Genomic DNA, 18384 nt, shown 5'->3' on the forward strand with positions numbered 1-18384 from the left:
GAAACATTTATTGAGTATCTGTTTTATACCATGATTATTTTAGACTTTGAATATACACTAGTATTAGACAAAATACCTGCCTCAAAGAGCCCACATTCTAGTATGAAGTAATGAACTATCATAATGTCAATATAACATAACTTAAATTATTGTGTTTACTGTTGTTCATATAGCTTAACTCAATAGATTCCTATGGTATACTATAAAACAAAAATCTTTAAAGAGGAAAAAAAGAGGCAGGGGTATAAAAGATCTTGTTGGAACATGCAGTCTACCTAAATGTGACTTATAGTTTCTGAATAAATAATTTTTTGACATCTCTTAAGTAATCAAATACATTTTTACACTTATTTGTTAATATCTGGTACTTTTTGCTCCTGAATTCTTGAACCTTAAAAAGGAAGTTCTTTGAACTATTAAACCTTTGTCAACATTTCTGCTCCAGGCAATGTGTGAGTAGTATCAGCTCTAGTAACTGAGCTGGCTGAGCTAAATGTAGGTTGGGATGTGGAAAGAATGGCTAAGAATGAGAAAAGCCAAGTACTGTTTCAGCTTATTTTAGCCTGCACAGGTGTTATATTGTTTGATGTGTAAGATATTCTCATGCTCCCTGGTAAGCATAAAATTCCATTTCAAAGGCAAATCTAAGCACTTTTAGAATTAGTGCTCTTGAACCTCCCTGTTGAAATTCACTTTAAAAGGGTTGGAGATATATTAACATTTTGATCATCATTCACAATGCGATTTTTTAAGGGTGATAATGAAAACAGCCATTAAACAAAATCCAAATTAACATACTTTAATTGAAATTCTATGTCACTACAATGTGCTAGGTGTTATATGGAAAACAAAAGAAGCTTGAATAGTGTATCCTTCCGTCCAAAAACTTAAGATGACAGAGGCTACACAGGAGAAAAAATGGAATAGACAGTAGCTGCTTCACTCCTCCTTGCTATCATGACACCTTGTTTATGTTTATTTGGGGGCACAGGTCATTGTAAAATTCATTACTAGAGAGTAAGGTACCATATATTTGTATTTATACATTAATTCTTCACAATGTGCCAGAAAATAATTAGCACTGAATAAAGTCTTTTGAATAGTGAGGAGTCCAGGCCCAGAACTAACACAAACTAGAATAATTGGGGAATGTTCAAAGGAAACAAACAAGCTATGAGGAAAGGCAGTCATAGAAAGAGAAAACAATGTAATGAGTCAGTAGTATATATACTTCACTAAAATGCAGACATGAAAATGAACAAGGTACATTCACAGACTAGTAAGGGCTCTGTTCTGGCAGGAGCAAAAAGTAGGGAGACAGTCAGGAGGTATTTGGATAAATAAGTGTGACTGAATCAAAAACAGTTTTGCTAGCTAATCTGAGGAATTTTGACAAATTCTGGAGAACAACATGGCGTCACTCGAGGACATGAATGAAGAACTTGAGAGTAGCTTTTTCACTATAATGAACCATGCTGAAATGAAGAAGAAGGAGGTGGTGGAGCAGGAGAAGAGGAAGAATTAGAGATAGCATAATGGTATAAATACAAAGGCTTAATCAGGGAAACCACAAAAGTAATGGAAATGGAAGAATAGATAAACCAGTTAGTTCAAAGTTAGTAATCACAATTTTTGTGGCAAATTAATGGTAAATAAAATAATTCAGTGGGGATTTTATTTTCAACATGGAAGACAGGGGAGGCTAGGCGGCTCAGTTGGTTAAGCATCTGACTCCCGATTTCAGCTCATCATGATCTCAGGGTCCTGAGATTGAATCCCGCATCAGGCTCTGTGGGAGCACAAAGTCAGCTTGGAATTCTCTCTCTCCTTCTCCCTCTGCCACTTGCCCAACTCTGTCTCTGTCTCTCTCGTGCTCTCTGTCTCAAATAAATAAATAAAATCTTTTAAAAAAAGATGGAAGACAAGACACATTGAAAGGCAAAGCTATATGATGAATATAGTGTGAAAATCCAGTATTCCATTACCAATGTAGAAGTGAGGAATCAGATGTTGATTTGAAGTCAATGTTGTTGAGTGTTAGTGAACACATCCTCCTTGATCTAGGCTCTGAGATGTAGGTCTTAACTTGGCAGATAATCAAGTAAGACCCAGAGCAGGAACGTTGGGTGAGCTCTGGATAATGTCCAAGTTAGAAAAATCAGAAGAGAAAAGTAGCTTTGCTCTTGTCTTAATGGTTCAGCTCACAGTTTAGAGTGAGACAAAAGTTATTTTCGGGCTTCATTTTTTCATTCTATAAGCATCGATTATGTAATAAGTATTTCCAGACATTATGTAAGCCTCAGAAAGAACTGATAGAACATAATCCTGGTTCTTGACGATCTCAAGCTCTTCTCAGAGAGATATCAAGAACATTAATGGATAAACACTTAAAACTAGCTAGAAATATTAGGAAAGACTTTAATGAAGTGGTGATTATTTTTTTCTGGTTTCTGAGGAGAAGAGAAGGAGGTGATCTGACAGGCAGGAGCTGAATCATAGGCTAAAACATGCAGTTATGAGAAGGTAATATGTTTGAAGAAATACAAATTATTCACTATGTAAAAACTTCTTCTGCAGTGTATATAATTAGTTTAGAATATATGGTTAATATAAAATATAACCCTCATTTATTCACTGTGATATCTATTTTTATATTATTTATAATAACTTTCAAAGGAAAGTGAATGCTATTTTTCATTATTACTATTATTTAGATAAAAATAGTCTCATTAAGCCCTGAGTCAGTGGGTTTTGCTAATTGACTAAATAATTGTTTAATAGGTAATTTACCAATGTAATAATTCATATTTTTCATATAGACCAGTATTTTTTTCATCTGTGGGTTTGTGCTTGTGCAAATAGAGCATCAGGCCTGGAGATGGGCTGCAGAGTGTCACATGGATCCCACTGTTAACAGTCTTCATGGGACCTGAGTTAACTATTAGAACGAATAGATAATAAAAGAATATGTGGGAGTGACTGGCTGGCTCAGATCAATGTGACTCTTGATCTCAGGGTCTCATGAGTTCAAGCCTTATGTTGGGTGTGGAGACTACTTAAAAAAAAAAAAAGGAATATGTGAAGTAGCCATTCTTGAACAGAGGAGTGTTAGAATGCTGTTCAAAGAGCTCGTCATACCTTCCAAAGGCCTGCATAAAAGAGGAATCTGTTTTTATTGTGACTTGATAGGGAAAAAAATAACATGCTGCTATGTATTTAAAGTGACATACACAACCATAGCTTGCCGAAAGGGGAATGTTCACCTTTTGGAGAAAATTTACTTGCTGTACAAAACCATTAACTACTGGTGAGCAAACAGAGTTGCAATAAGCATTCATTCAATCATTCAGTCATCCAGCAGCTATTTACTGAATGTGTACTTCCAGGTATAATCAAAAAGAAAAATTTAAAAAGATCTCTGATGACAGGACTTAGGGAAATATCATAGATAGCAGGGAAATTGTGCTTCTGATTGATGGACTGACTTCATCTGACCCAACATCCTGCCAATGTCAATCTATAAATCAGGAAATAAAACTTTAAAGACCAATTTAGTCATTTGAGATTACCAAAGCAGCCAAGATCTGACAGGCCAATATTTTCTTTACAGATTTTATTTTCAGAAATAGAAGAAGTGGTACACCTAAGTCATCCTTACATTTAGAATTCTAGTTGTATTACCATACAATTTCACTCATATGTGGAATTTAAAAACAAAACAAATGAATAAATAAACAAAAAGCAGAATCAGACCTAAAAATACAGAGACCAAACTGATGGTTGCCGGGGTGTGAAGATGGGCAAAATGGGTGAAGGGGTCGGAGGTACAGGCCTCTAGTTGTGGAATGAATAAGTCATGGCAATGAAGGTACAGCACAGGCAGTATGGTCAGTGGAGCTATTAGTGTCGTATAGTGACAGATGGTAGCTACGCTGGTGGTGAGCATAGCATAGCATAGAGAGACGTTGAATCGCTATGTTGTACACCTGAAACTATTGTTAAGATCATGCATCAACTATATTCAAATTTTAAAAATTTTTAAAAAAGAATTCAAGTAGTATAGGTGTAACAGACAAACTGAGAAGGACTGCGCAGATATTTTTCTAGAAATACCGTAATAAAAGGAAGTCTCTGATAAAATTAAATGATACAATCTTGACATTAAATATTTATAAGCACATAATATTACTTCCTCGTTAATGATCCTAAATCCATTAAGGAATATTCCTGAGGAAAACAAAAAGATCTTCAGATCTAGAAAAATAATAGTGTGGACTAAAGTATTCCTTTATCTATAATTAAGGTTGCCATTAGTCCCTTGGAAAGAATAAACTGAAGACTGATAACAAGATCCATTGTTGCATTTATAAATCATTAAGGCAGTAGGCCCAGGGCTTTTTTTTTTTTTTAATCTCATTTGATCTTCATATCAGTGACACAAATAGATGGCAATGCTTAAGTTTGAACTTGGGTATTCTCATGTGAATGCCTGATTTTTTACCCTTACACATACTATAATGGTTCAGCTCACAGTTTAGAGTGAGCTATACTATAGCATTTACCAAAGTTGATGAATTTAATCTTTTTAAAATAAAATTAATTGATATCCTTTATGTGTATGTATATAATCAATTGAATGCCACATGTCATAAACTCACACAGATATCCGGGCTCTGCAGTGCCTATCCAGCTAGTACAGTGACAAGAGAGTGTAGGGGAGGAAAAACGATTTACCCTCTACTCTTTTGAAAAGGTCTTGGCTGAAACTCCTTGTAATAAAGACAATTTACAAGAGAAAAACAGGTTTGCTAACATGTAAACCTCATATATACAGGGGGGATGCCTAGGAAAAGTGAGTGATTTTCAAAGACATGGCTTTAGAATTTGGGATTAAAAACCATGTTAACAGGGAAAGGGGAGAGGGAATGTAGGTCTCCTAGGAGAGAGTAAATGATTTCTTGGAAAGATCAATGGGTCCTGAGAAGACTAGTTGGGAGGTTGTGATAATTTGTGACAAGGTCTGTCCGGTTGTGGTGCCAATTTCTACTCTCCTCCCCTGTGATAAAAGTCAATTTTGCCTGGTTAATGAAACACCCAGGGAGGGAATCTAAGACAAGTGCGTTCCTTTGGGAAGATGTATCTTCAGGCAGCTAAGGGGAGTTCAGAGAAAACCTCTCCCAGAATTTGCAACTTTTTAAGTGTCTACAGCTCAAAATAATCAATACGCCAAAGTGATATTCCGGAGTGGTATGTCCTGACCTTCTATAATCATAGTTTGGCGTAGCACATTCTGCTACTCTTCAATACCCACAACCACTTCTATGGAGTTAAATGATGAAAAATATTAATATTATTCAAATCAGTCTAGTCTACAAGGATTTTCACTTCATAGAAAACTTGCAGATACTTGATTATAATTTCCTTTAATATACATGCCTATTTACAATAGCTTTTCAGTTCACTTACACAAGATGAAAAAAAAAACCACAACTTTTTCATTCATGTAATTTTTATCACATACATCCCTAGCCCTTAGTTGTTACTTAAAAAGTAATGGATAACTCTGTTTTCAAGTAAAGTTTTCAATTTTTAAAATGTTCATAGTAATACTCCTTTAGAAAGAGTTTAACTAAAAATCTGAGTAAACCTGCACCCAGTAGAATTGATCTTCATGCCCTGTTCACAGCAAATGTCTTTCTCAAACAGCTTACAAAGGCTTAACAATAATTGCCTTACTTTTCTCAGCTTTACAACATCCCATAAACCTGCCACAGCACTGCACAAAGCTGAAAAAAACGTAAAGTTGAATACAATGTGTAAACTGTAGAGGGAACAGAAAAATAATATACAATTACTGAGAGATTTATGGGCATATTTAATATAAGACAGTGAATCTTTGCAGAAAGAACAAAACAGCATTACGAAGTCGGCATTACCGTTTGAACTTCACACGCTATTTCTATGGCAGTTCAGATGGCAGGAACAAAAGCAGCAGTTTGGTCCAGCATGGGTAATGCAGCTGCAAATACCATCCAGGTCCCCTCGTCTTTATGAGAGAATAATACATTTGTCAGCCAGTTCCCCTCAAGATATTAGAAGACATAAAGCATATCACAGTGGTATATTTTGTTTTATGACAAATGAACAAATTGAACAACCCTTGAAATATAAAGGTCTTTGGAGAAAGATCCATCTTGTTAAAACCTGTTATTCTTTTCACCTTGAAACTGCAACATGGGCACAGTGAAGTTTGTTTCAGTCACGGTTCATATGATATATTCAGTCCACAAAGAAGACTGCTAGTTAGCATTGATGCAAAAGCTAGAATTGTGCATTTATATGAAACGGTAACATAATCGTAACAAATTGTCATGAAATACTGTTAAAACACATCTAATACAGTGATTTTAGTGGTTTGAGGCAGAATATTTACTGACACTCCTGAGAGACAAATCATTTATAACTATCATACAATAGACTATGGAGAGATCAGTGCTCTGAACTCAGCAACAAAGCCTGTCTAAACAATTAAAACAATAAACGGGCACAAACAGGAGATAGGGAATAGTATTAACCTAGAGCAATGTTTCTCTAAGTGTAATGATGGAAATTATCTGAAAGTAAAAATGCTCTATGACCATTTGAGTAGATGGTTAGTTGATTATTAAATACATAGTTTTATGATAGTTCACTTCTCCACCATCTCCTTCCACACAGTAATAATCCTGCTTCCTACCTACATTTCCTGCTTATAGTTTATCCATGAAACTCCATTCTGTTAATCAGTTCCTACCCTATCAATTGACTCATCTGCTTCTCTTTCCATTATTCATAGAAGTCCTAAAATCTAACTCTGAAGATAAAGGAAATATTGTTTATATTTCAGTTAATATACTTTCTCAAGGTTCTTGAAACACTAAATGACTTATTAGCATTCCATTTAAACTCTTGAAATTGTTACAGCCTATCGGCATTCTGAAATACTCTTTCATGTGGCTGAAGCCCTTCCATTAATTCTAGCCCCCATCTCATGTCCAGCCCCCACCCGTATTTCCACAGTGTCTAACAAAACAGACTGAAAGTCTGATGATTTAAGAAAGGATTCCTTAAATCTCATGAATAACAGCAACTATTTATAAACTTATTAAAAACATGGTTTCATCTTATTTACATAAAATATAATCCTATTTAAATGCCTTGGCCTCTCAGTCAAAAAAAATCCAAATAATACCTAAATCATAGTCTCTATTAATATTCTGGATGTTAGCAACATTTTAGTTAAGGTACGGCCATTTGTACCCACAGATCAGTGAGGATTTGAAAAACTGATTATACAAACAGAAAATCAAACCTATTTCTTTCCCTAATATATATATAATAATATTTTTGGAAGTAAAATCAATTACAACCACATATATGTAATTGTTTAAAAACCTAATAATCTATTATGTGTCTGTTAATTCCACCAAAGAATTGTGACTTCATTACTATGTGCATTTTTTTGTTTTTGTTTTTTTTAAGATTTATTTGAGAGAGAGAGAGCGAGCATGGTGGGGTAAGGCAAAGGGAGAGGGAGAAAGAATCCCAAGCTCACTTCATGCTCGCAGGGAGCCTAGGTGTGGCTGGATCCCATGACCTGTGAGATCATGACCTGAGCTGAAATCAAGAAGTCAGATGCTTAACCAACTGAGCCACCCAGGCACCCTTACTGTATTTGCTTTCAAATAAATACTTCGCTCATAAAATTTTGAGTAATTGGAATAATATTGCATTGTTTTCATAAAAACAAGATTACTTTGTTTTAATTCTCAATATTTAAAGAAACATAATTTTGAAATGTTTAATTTTCCAAAAATTATCACCAGATTTAATGAGATGCTATAGCAATGCTTAGTGACACTAAAATAACATATTTAGGTGTTATGACTTGAAGAAATTTTCTAGGAATTGCAGTATTATAAAACCTTGTTTTTGTTTTGTTTTAAAACACAAAATGTAGGGGCCCCACATGGGGGCTGGGTGGCTCAGTTGGTTAAGTGTCTGCCTTCAGCTCAGGTCATGATCCTGGAGTCCTGGGATCAAGTCCCAGATTGGTCTCCTGCTCAGTGAGGAGTCTGCTTCTCTCTCTCCCTCTCTCTCTGCCTGCCACTTGTGCTGTCTCTCACTCTCTCTCTCTCAAATAAATAAATAAAATCTTAAAATAAAATAAAATACAAAATTCAGAGAACTAGCTTTATTAATTATATTAAAGTATCTTTCCTATTTTGTACCTGCCAATTAAAAGCTAAATGTTAAATTCCAATAATTAGAATATAAATTGATAATAAGTAACAGAGAAAAATCATACAAAAGAAGTATTTGAAAACTAGAATTAGAATGATGTTTTACACAAATACAGGTTCACTAAATGACCCAATACTTTTAAAAGGTTTTAATGAGATTATCCAAAAATAACTAATTACCTTATAAGCTAAATGACATTGAGATCCTAAAATTTACATGTCTGCTAAAAGCCTGCAGATAATTAGTTTTTCAGGCCTACTTTACAGCAAATTCAAAATATGGGCTGCTTTCCTTCGATCTCTTTAAGCAAAAGCAAACCACTAAGAATACTCATATAAGCTAGTTTAATAGTTATTCCAATTATTAATGTTACCCACAATAACATACACATAAATATGTCCAGAGACTCGAAGTTATGGAAGAAAATCTTTTCTCCAGAATATGTCTCTAAAATAGAAGTGTAATAACTTCCCCCAAAATTTAACAATGGCTCATCATGCTCAAACCTATCAGAAAATTCACATAACATTTATCATTTAGTCTGAAAACAATATTTTGAATGATTATTTTATGTAATTATAATGGGTACATTTTTTTCTCTAGCAAAGCTTATGAATGATGTATTTTTTTCCTCATTCTTTGAAAGTCATTGGAGATAAAATTTAATTTTTATGATATTTTCTTTGAAATAAGAAACTCACTTTTTCTTTGTATAGATATATGTGTTTTATACATATCTTTACCAGACAAATTTTGGAATATTTACACATTTTACATAACCCTTTTGATATTTATATATAATAATTACATTTATTTCTATATTTTTAAGGAACATAATTTGGGTGTAACTAGTAATATCAAGGTTATTCAGCTCTACATTATATGCCAAAGAAAAAATGATTCCCCCATTAAGCAAATCTGAAATGGTTTCTGCCTAGAAAATTGAATTGTATTTGCTATTGTTTTTAGTTTTGTTCAATTAATATCAACTTCAGCCAATATTTAAAATTTGATCATTATGTGCACTTATTCACTTAACATTTTTGAATACCTATTATGGAAAGGAAGGTGTTAAGTATGAAGAGACAAAAAGGACAATTCTGCTGCCTTGGGGGACCTTATATAAAAGTTAGGGAGATAGTAGCAACAAGTTTCAATGTTTTAGAGAAAGTAGAATAGTGGCACACACAACCTGGCATACGAATACTCTTGAAGAATTAGTTCCTCTAACATCAGTAGAGAAGTTGTGCTTATCTAAACAAGAAACTGAAGCTTAAGCCTGACCCATGTAAAGATATGAGGTAAAACTGTATACTACTGCTATAGCATGGGATCAGCCACACAGAAATTAACAGAACCAGGTTAGTACCATTGAAATCCCTACGGCCTCAAAAGCAGCAAACACAAAACCGTTGTGTGGTGAGACTTTCATTGTTCAGAGTACAAGAATCCTACAGAAATAACAGCTTAGGCAATGATGATTTAGCAATGAAGCACTACAAATCACAGAGGAAAAATTATCATAAAAAATTAACTCGAGACCTCAGAACTATAGATAACAGAACAACTTCAAAGAATTATTTTTTTTAAATGTATGTTAAGAAGCATTAAAAAAATATAAAAATATAATACAAACAAGCCTGAAAGAATAGAGCCGCTTGGAAAAATAAGAAACATATTTTAAGTAAACCCATTATAAGAACTTTTAAAATGAAATTTAGGGTTACTAAAATTAAAGCCCTATAGAACATGATAAATAGCAGAACATATATAACTAAAGAGAAACTGAATGAACTGGAAAATAGAATAGTAATTAAGTATAGGAAATAAATCACACAAAATATAAAACACAGATATAGAGACATAAAGAGTTGGACCCATTCAAGAGAAGACAAAAGAACAGGATGATAAGGTTCAACATATGTTGAAGTGGAATTGGGAAAAAAATAAAAAAAGAGCAAACAAAGGTGAATAGGAGAGAGGCAACTCTCAAAAATTAATGACTGAGAAGAGAAGTCTCCCAAATTTATTCAGTGCAGGAGTATTAAACTGGAAGAAACAGAGTATGCAGGATAAATAAAAACCAACAGATGTTTTACAGAATAATTTGTTATATCAAATATGGATGATAAAAACTTCAAAAATAACTACTAGAAAGACAAAAGTAGAATATAAATCTGCTAATTAATATGAAGAAATGGGGAATTAAAAAACAGTTCAGTGTAATTGAAATCAGGCAATAAAAACAACACGACAAATAAACAAAATGAACTAAAGATAACTATTGGCAGGCAAACAAGGGTGACATTTGTTCAACCAAGAAACCTCTCACTAAAATATTATGGTTTAGGGAAAGATGCTTTAACTATTTAACCAACATAGAGGTGATACTTTCTACATCTTGGGATAATGTATTTTATAGCATGCAAAGTACGTTCAGTATACTTGCTATGACCCAATTTAAAATAACAAAATAATTTAGAAGGAAATTTTTAAGTCTAATTTTATGTTATTATGTGGAACACTTATTAATGGCTTGTTGGCTGCTATTTAGCCCTATTAATTTACCCCAGACATGGACACTAGAATTTGTTCTATTTAATAGATGAACAGAAATTAAGGTAATGAAGAATTCAGTGACTTCTGAAGACACTGGATGATAATTAATGGATCATGAACTCAAACCTAGTTCTTTCAACTCAAAAAAGGATTTTTTAAAATGGAAAAACATATTAATTAATATGTATGTATCAAAAACTTCCTAGTTATTTGACTTCCAATTTTACCTTGAATATGTAAAAACTTGGCATCCTTACAACAAGAGAGAGCTGGAAAAAAAATAAAAACAAATGACTTTTCTTTGACTCATCAGAGAGATGTGGAACTTATATTGCAGAGCAAACAGCCACACCAAAATCTGGAGATACTGACACATCAGAGTCACAAAATCTATTATATGCATATCTGGACCAGAAACTGCTGATGCCATTAAGTGGTAGGAAAATGTAATTGGTCATTTCAACAAATTGTGAAGACTGTGAAGACTGTGTATGGACTAGCCTGAAAGTGAGAGTCTTCTGGGGGCCACAGTCATGGGGGGTCCATACATACTCATGGGCTTTTATCTCCAGATTTTCAAGGTGAGAATCTGAGAAAAATTGTGTCTTGGCTCTGGCAAAGAGAGAAGAATAATCATTGTGAGTTGTGCCCAGAGCATTTTTCATATTAAAGTAATAGACTCCAGGCAAAAAGATTGATAAAGTCTTATCTCATTTGGTTCAAAAGATATCGCTCACACTTTAGCTCCTCCTAGTCCTTTGTCTCACTAAGGGAAGGGGGGAAGCTCTACCACTGGGGAATCACTTGTGGAGGTCAAAGCCCAGAGATGCAGACCTACTAAAAGATGGATATTTGATCATAAGTTCACAGAACACTTGCGCTCCTCCACACCACCTTAGCACCAAAGCAATAGGGCCCAAAGACATAGAGATTTACAGGTGAAAGGCTGCAAGATGCCAACTTTCCCTGATAAGGGGTACTTCAGGAAACCCAAAGACAAAAGGGGAAACAAAACAAGGGCATGAGGGGAATCTGAAGCCCCTGGCAAATACAATAATAGCAAACATTAAACAGTCTAACACCTAGCCAGATTAAAATAAATCCTCACTAATTTACTTCATTTCCTATTATTCAACACAGCTCATCCAGTTATCAACAAAAAAATTACAAGGCTTACCAAAAGCTAAGAAAAAGCATAATCAAATCTAGCAGTAGGACCTGACTCAGACAGAAGCTGGACTTATCAGACACAATTTTAGGTAACTATGATTAACCTGTTAAGGGTTCTGATGGAAAGAAAACATCATTCAAGAATATATGGATAATGTAAGCAGAAAGATGGAAACTCTAAGAGATGATTTTAAAAGGAAATGAGAGGAACCAATACACTGAATAGAAATGAAGAATGTCTTCTGATCAGTAGACTAGATACAGCCCAGGAGGGAATCAGGGAGTCTGAAGATAGGTCAATGAAGTGAAAAAAAAAAAAAAAAAAAGGATGATAAAGCAAAATAGAGGATCTCAGAATTGTGGGAAAATTTTAAAAGATGTAACATATGTATAAGTGGACTATCAGAAGGAGAGAAAAGAAGAAAGCAAAAGAAATAGTTATAGTGATGAAGACTGAGAACTTTTCAAAATTAATGACAGACACCAAGGAAGAGAGAACACCAAGCAAGATAAATACCAAAAAAACTACACGTAGGCATACCATACTGAAACTGCAGGAAATCTTAGACAAAAAGAAAATTTTGAGACAAATTGGGAGTGGGAAGGCATCTCACCTAGAGAGAAAAAGGTGAATTATAGAACACTGCTCACCAGAAACCATGCACACAAGAAGAGTGTGGTATAAAAATTTAAGATATTGAAAGAAAATTAAAAATAATAAATAAATAAATAAATAAATAAATAAATAAATAAATAAATAAAAATACCAACCTATATCCAGTGAAATCATCCTTCAAAAGTCAGACAGACAAAACTGAGTGAATTTGTGGCCAGGAGAACATCCCTCCAAGAAATGTTAGAGAAGTTCTTCAGGAAGAAGGAAATGATACAAGCAAAAAACTTAGATCTACCTTAAGAAAGGAAGAATGTTGGAGAAGGAAAAATAAGGTAAAATAAAACCTTCTATTTTTTTTTTTATATTCTTAACACATTTAGAAAATAACAGTTTAAATCAATAAAAGTAACTATGGATTGGGTGATGTAATATATAGATAGTTGAAATAAATGAGAGCAAAGTCATAAGGAGCAAGAGGGAAGAATTGGGAACACACCGATATGAAGTATCTTCACTGCCCATGAAACAGAATAATGTTATTTGAAAGAAGACTTATTGCTTAGGAATGTACTTTGTAATGTCGAGGGCAACTAATAATTTCTAAAAGTATGATTGATACGCTAAAGGATGGCATAAAATAGAATCATATAAAATGCTAAGTTAAAATCAGAGAAGGCAGAAAAAAGAGGGAGAAAAGAAACAAAGAGCAAATCCAACAAATAGAAAATAGTTACGAAAGGGTAGATGTTATTCTAACCATTTGGGCAAATAGTTTAAATGTGAAGAACTAAATATACCAATTTAAACGTAAAGATAAATAGAGTGAAAAGAAAAAGATGTGACTACATATTCTTTATGAGAAACCCATTTAAAATACAAACATTCAGATGGCTTAAAAGTAAAGAGATGGAGATCAGGAGAAATATATGCCATGCTAGAATAAATCAAAATTGCTAGCATATTAATTTCAGAAAAAGAGATATTTGAATGGGCAAGATTATCAGGGACAAAGAGGGCATTACATAATGATAAAGGGTCAAATTCTTGAAGAACACATAAAACTCCTAACATGTATAAACCTAACAATAGAAGAGAAAAACATGAGGCAAAAACTAATAGATTTAGAAATAGAAAATTCCACTATTGTATACTGAGGAACTGGACAGATCCAGCACGTACAAAATCAGTAAGAACATAGCTGAACTGAACAGCACTATCAATCCACGGGATATAATTGACATAAAGAATACTTCGTGCAACAACAGTGAATCACACATTTTCCTCAAGCTCACACAGGACACTCATCAAGAGAGATTAATTCTGACTTGTAAAACATACCTTAAATTTAAAAGACTAGAAATCAAAGTATGTTCTCAGACCATAAATAAATGTAACTGGAAATAAATAACAAAGAGATAGCTGGAAAATCTTTAGATGTTTGGAAATTAAACAACACAGTTCGAAACTCCAGAGTCGAAGAAATTTCAAGAAAAAAACTTTTTTGAAATACGTGAAAATAAAAACACAATTAATCAAACTGGGATACAGCAGTAGCTTAGAAGTAAATTTATAGGATTAAATGCATGTATTAGAAAAAAACTGTATCTAAAATTGATAATCTAAGCTTTCATCTTAGAAACCTAGGAAAATAAGAGGAATTTATGCCCATTACAAGCATAAGAAAATAAACAATAGAAATTAGAGCACAACTTAATAAAAGTGAAAGGGCACCTGGGGGGCTTAGTCGGTTAAGTGTTTTTCATTTTGGCTCATGTGATGATCTCAGGGTTGTGGGACTAAGCCCCATATTGGGCTCCATGTTCCATGGGGAGTCTGCTTGAGATTCTCTCTCTCCGTCTTCCCCTGCGCACATGCACTGACTCGCTTGCTCTCTCTCTCAAAAAAACCCCCAAACTTATAAATAAACAAAGTGAAAACAGGAAAATAATAGAGAAAATTAACAGACTCGAAAGCTGATAATTCAAATATCAATAAAATTGATAAATTTCTAGCCTAACACACCAAGGAAAGAAAGAAGAAACACAAATTATCAATAATATTAATGGAAAAAAGTCCACTATTGGTTACGTAAAAGAAAATAAAGGAATACTTATGATGAGCTCAATGTCCACAAATTTGACAATTTAGATAAAGTGGATCAATTCCTTAAAAGACAAAAACTACCAAAATACACACAAGGAGAAACAGACAATATGAATAGTCCAATACCCATTAAAGAAATTGTGCATTGATGAAAGACCTTACAGGAAAGAAGGAAGGGAAGGGAAGGGAAGGGAAGGGAAGGGAAGGGAAGGGAAGGGAAGGGAAGGGAAGGAAAGGAAAGAGAAAGGAAAGGAAAGGAAAGGAAAGAGAAAAGAGAAAGAAAAGGAAGGAAGGAAGGAAGGAAAGAAGAAAGAGGGAAAGAAAGGGAGAGGCAGAGAGGAAGGATGAGGGGGAAAAAGAGCAGGAGAAGAAAGGAAAGAGGGGGAGAGAAGGAGAGAGAGAAAGAAAAAAAAAAGAGAGACAATGGGGCAGAGGAAGAAGAGAAAGAAGGAAAGAGAGAGAAACACAGAAAGAACCACAGAAAGAAAAACAAAGAAAAAGGAGGGAGGGGAAAGAGAGAGAGGAAAGACAGTCAGATAGAAAGAAAGTGTTTATAGATTGAAAAGGAAGAAATAAAACTGGTTTCCTTCCCAGATGAGATAATTGACTTTGTGTAAGTTCCAAAGATGCTATACGCAAACTCCTGGACTCAATAAGCAAGTGTAGCAAGTTTGCAGAATATTTAAGATCGATATGCAGAAGTCAATTGTTTTCCTATAAACCAACAATGAAAAAGTAAAATTAAAGAAAATTAAATACCATTTGTAGTACTCCCAAAATGAAATACCTAGGCATAAAGGTAACAGAATATGTACAGAATTTATATGTAGAAAACTAAAAATTACTGATGAAAAAACCAAAGATGTACATGGACCAAAACATGATGTTCATGGATTAGAAAACTCAATATTGTTAAGATAACAATTCTTCTCAAGTGATCCATAAATTCAATGCAAAGCCAAGCAAAATGTCAGAAAACTACTTGTATAAATAGCTATAAACTGATCTAAACTTCATATGGAAAGGCAAAAGACCTTGAATAGCCAATGCAATATTGAAGAACACAGAACTCAAAAGATCATGATATTGGAAGAGAATAGACATATATATTGATAGAACTAGATAGAAAGCTCAGGAACAGATTTACATAAAACTAAACAACTGACTTTTTACAAAGGCAGTTTGATGAAGAAAGGATAATTTTTCCAATAAATAAATATCCATAAGCAAAAACAAAAAAAAGAAGAGAAAAGAGAAGAAAGAAAAGAAAAAGAGAAAAGAAAAGAAAAAGAAGAGAAAAGAAAAGAAAAAAGAGAAAAGAAAAGAAGAGAAGAGAAAAGAAAAGAAAAGAAAAGAAAAGAAAAGAAAAGAAAAGAAAAGAAAAGAAAAGAAAAAATCTCAACACCTACCTTACACCTTGGACAAAAATGGACTTAAAATGGATCAAAGACCTAAACGTAAAATTAGAAACAATAAAATTTTCAGTAGAAAAATCTCTGTGACCTTGGGTTTGGTGATGAGTGTTTACACATAATATCCAAAGAATGATACGTAAAAGAAAAAATTGATAACTTGGACTTTTTAAAGTTAAAAACCTCAGTTCTGTGAAAGAATGAAAAGACAAGCCATAGACTGCAGAACATAATTACAAATCAGATATCTAATAAAGGATTTAGACCCCAAATATACAGAGAACACTTACACCAAATGATAAGAAAACAATCACCTAATTTTAAAATGATCTGAACAGACAACATGCCAAGGAAGATATGCAGATGGTAAATGAGCACATGAAAATATGTTCAACATCATTTGTCATTTAGAAATGCAAATTAAAACAAGATACCACCACATCCCAATTAGAATGACTAAAATCCAAAGACCTCACAATATTAATTTACAGTCAGGATTCAGAATATGAAGGCTGTCATGCACTGTTTCTGGGAATGCATAGTACAGCTGCTTTGAATAACAGTTTTTGCAGTTTCTTGCAGAGCTAAACATAATCTTACCATAAGATCTAGTAATCATGCTGCTAGGTATTTACCCAACTGATCTGAAAACTTATGTCCACGCGAAACCTGCATGCAAATATTTTTAACTTTATTCACAATCACCAAAGTCTGTACTATCCTCACATTTTTTTTCTGTGAATCTAAAACTGTTCTAAAATTCGAGGCTTGTTAAAAAGTAATGCCAGTCAATATTCTGAAGCTAAATCGAGAATAAACTTGAGCAGGAAAGATATATTACTTGCATTTAATGTATTTGTAAGAGCACTGAGGAAATAAAAAGTGATTTACTTAAAGTGCTATAAAACCCCAACGGCCTCAATGACAAGAACAACTTAATCTTGCTCATTGTATTGCCAATTTTTATTTCTCAGAAACTTCCACATTATGAGGGGGAAGCCTCAAGCTTGAATGGTCTAAAGTCTTCTGATATTCTGGGGCCACCTTTCCTAAAATACCCACATAAAACAGTTGCATGCTTATTTCCTGAGCCATCAGAAGCCCGGGGACCTGTCTATCTCCAAGGGACTCTAGAGGAGGATGTCTTCTGACTCAGCTCCTGCTGCAGCTTCCTCCGTACTGCCACCTACTCCCTCCACCCGTCTCCCTCCTCCTGCTTCCATCCTCTTTCTGTTCCCATTCCACTCCCTATTGGACACAGCTCCTGTTACTTCATTTCAGCCAAAGCGACTAACATCATTTTTCTTTCTACCATATAGTGGAAACAAAAACAACTTTAATTTCAGTGTGCTTGCTAGATGCCATCCATCCTCTGCTGTGGATTTCTTAGAAACCAACATCTTCTTCTCAGGCTATAATGATTAGGTCACAAGGCCTCTCCCTTACACGTCCCTTGCACCTCTTACCCTTCACAGCAGCATTGATCTATAAGATTTCAAAATTCTACTTTTTATTATTCAAAGGAGCTCACTTATCCTTTTGCTTTGGCCTTTATTTCAGAATACTCCAAAAGAGAAGATTGTTCATTTTTTATGTCCAAATACATTCATCAATTTCATTTTCAAAATGAAGACTCATCTATTCTGACATAAACCATGCCACTGTAATAGTTCATTTTAAAAATTCAGAAAAATGTAAATACTACAAGTATAAAAATAGTCTACCCATCTTTAAAATAGGACACCTAAGTTATCAAAACTAACAGCTAGTATCTGTGTATACCAGATTGCAATCTATACACTTAGAATCATTGTCTCTGGCTTAGACCAACTTTCTGGATTTGCATCTCAAACTAACATTGCCTAACTTAAGCAAAAAGAAGATTTATTGAAAGTATAGTGGGGTCATTTAAAAACTGAACAAAAATGATCAATGAATCCTTAGAAAATTGGCAAGTTCTGGAGCAAAACCTAGTGGGAATTAGGGATCTTCACGCAGGGCACTGTTATGAGGTAAGTAAGCTTGCTTGTACCTCCATTTTTATGTCTCTGTCAACATTCCACTGAGAAGATTTCTTTGGAGGTGCCTGGGTGGCTCAGTCAGTTAAGTGTCTGCCCTAGGCTCAGGTCATGATCATGGAGTCCTGGGATCAAGCCCCGTATCAAGCCCTACATCAGGCTCCCAGCTCCCTGCTCCCTGCTGTGCAGGGAGCCTGCTTCTCCTTCTCCTCCCAACTCCTTC

The sequence above is a fragment of the Ursus maritimus genome, unplaced genomic scaffold, assembly GCF_017311325.1.
Source record: "Ursus maritimus isolate PB19 unplaced genomic scaffold, ASM1731132v1 scaffold_20, whole genome shotgun sequence".
NCBI lineage: Eukaryota > Metazoa > Chordata > Mammalia > Carnivora > Ursidae > Ursus > Ursus maritimus.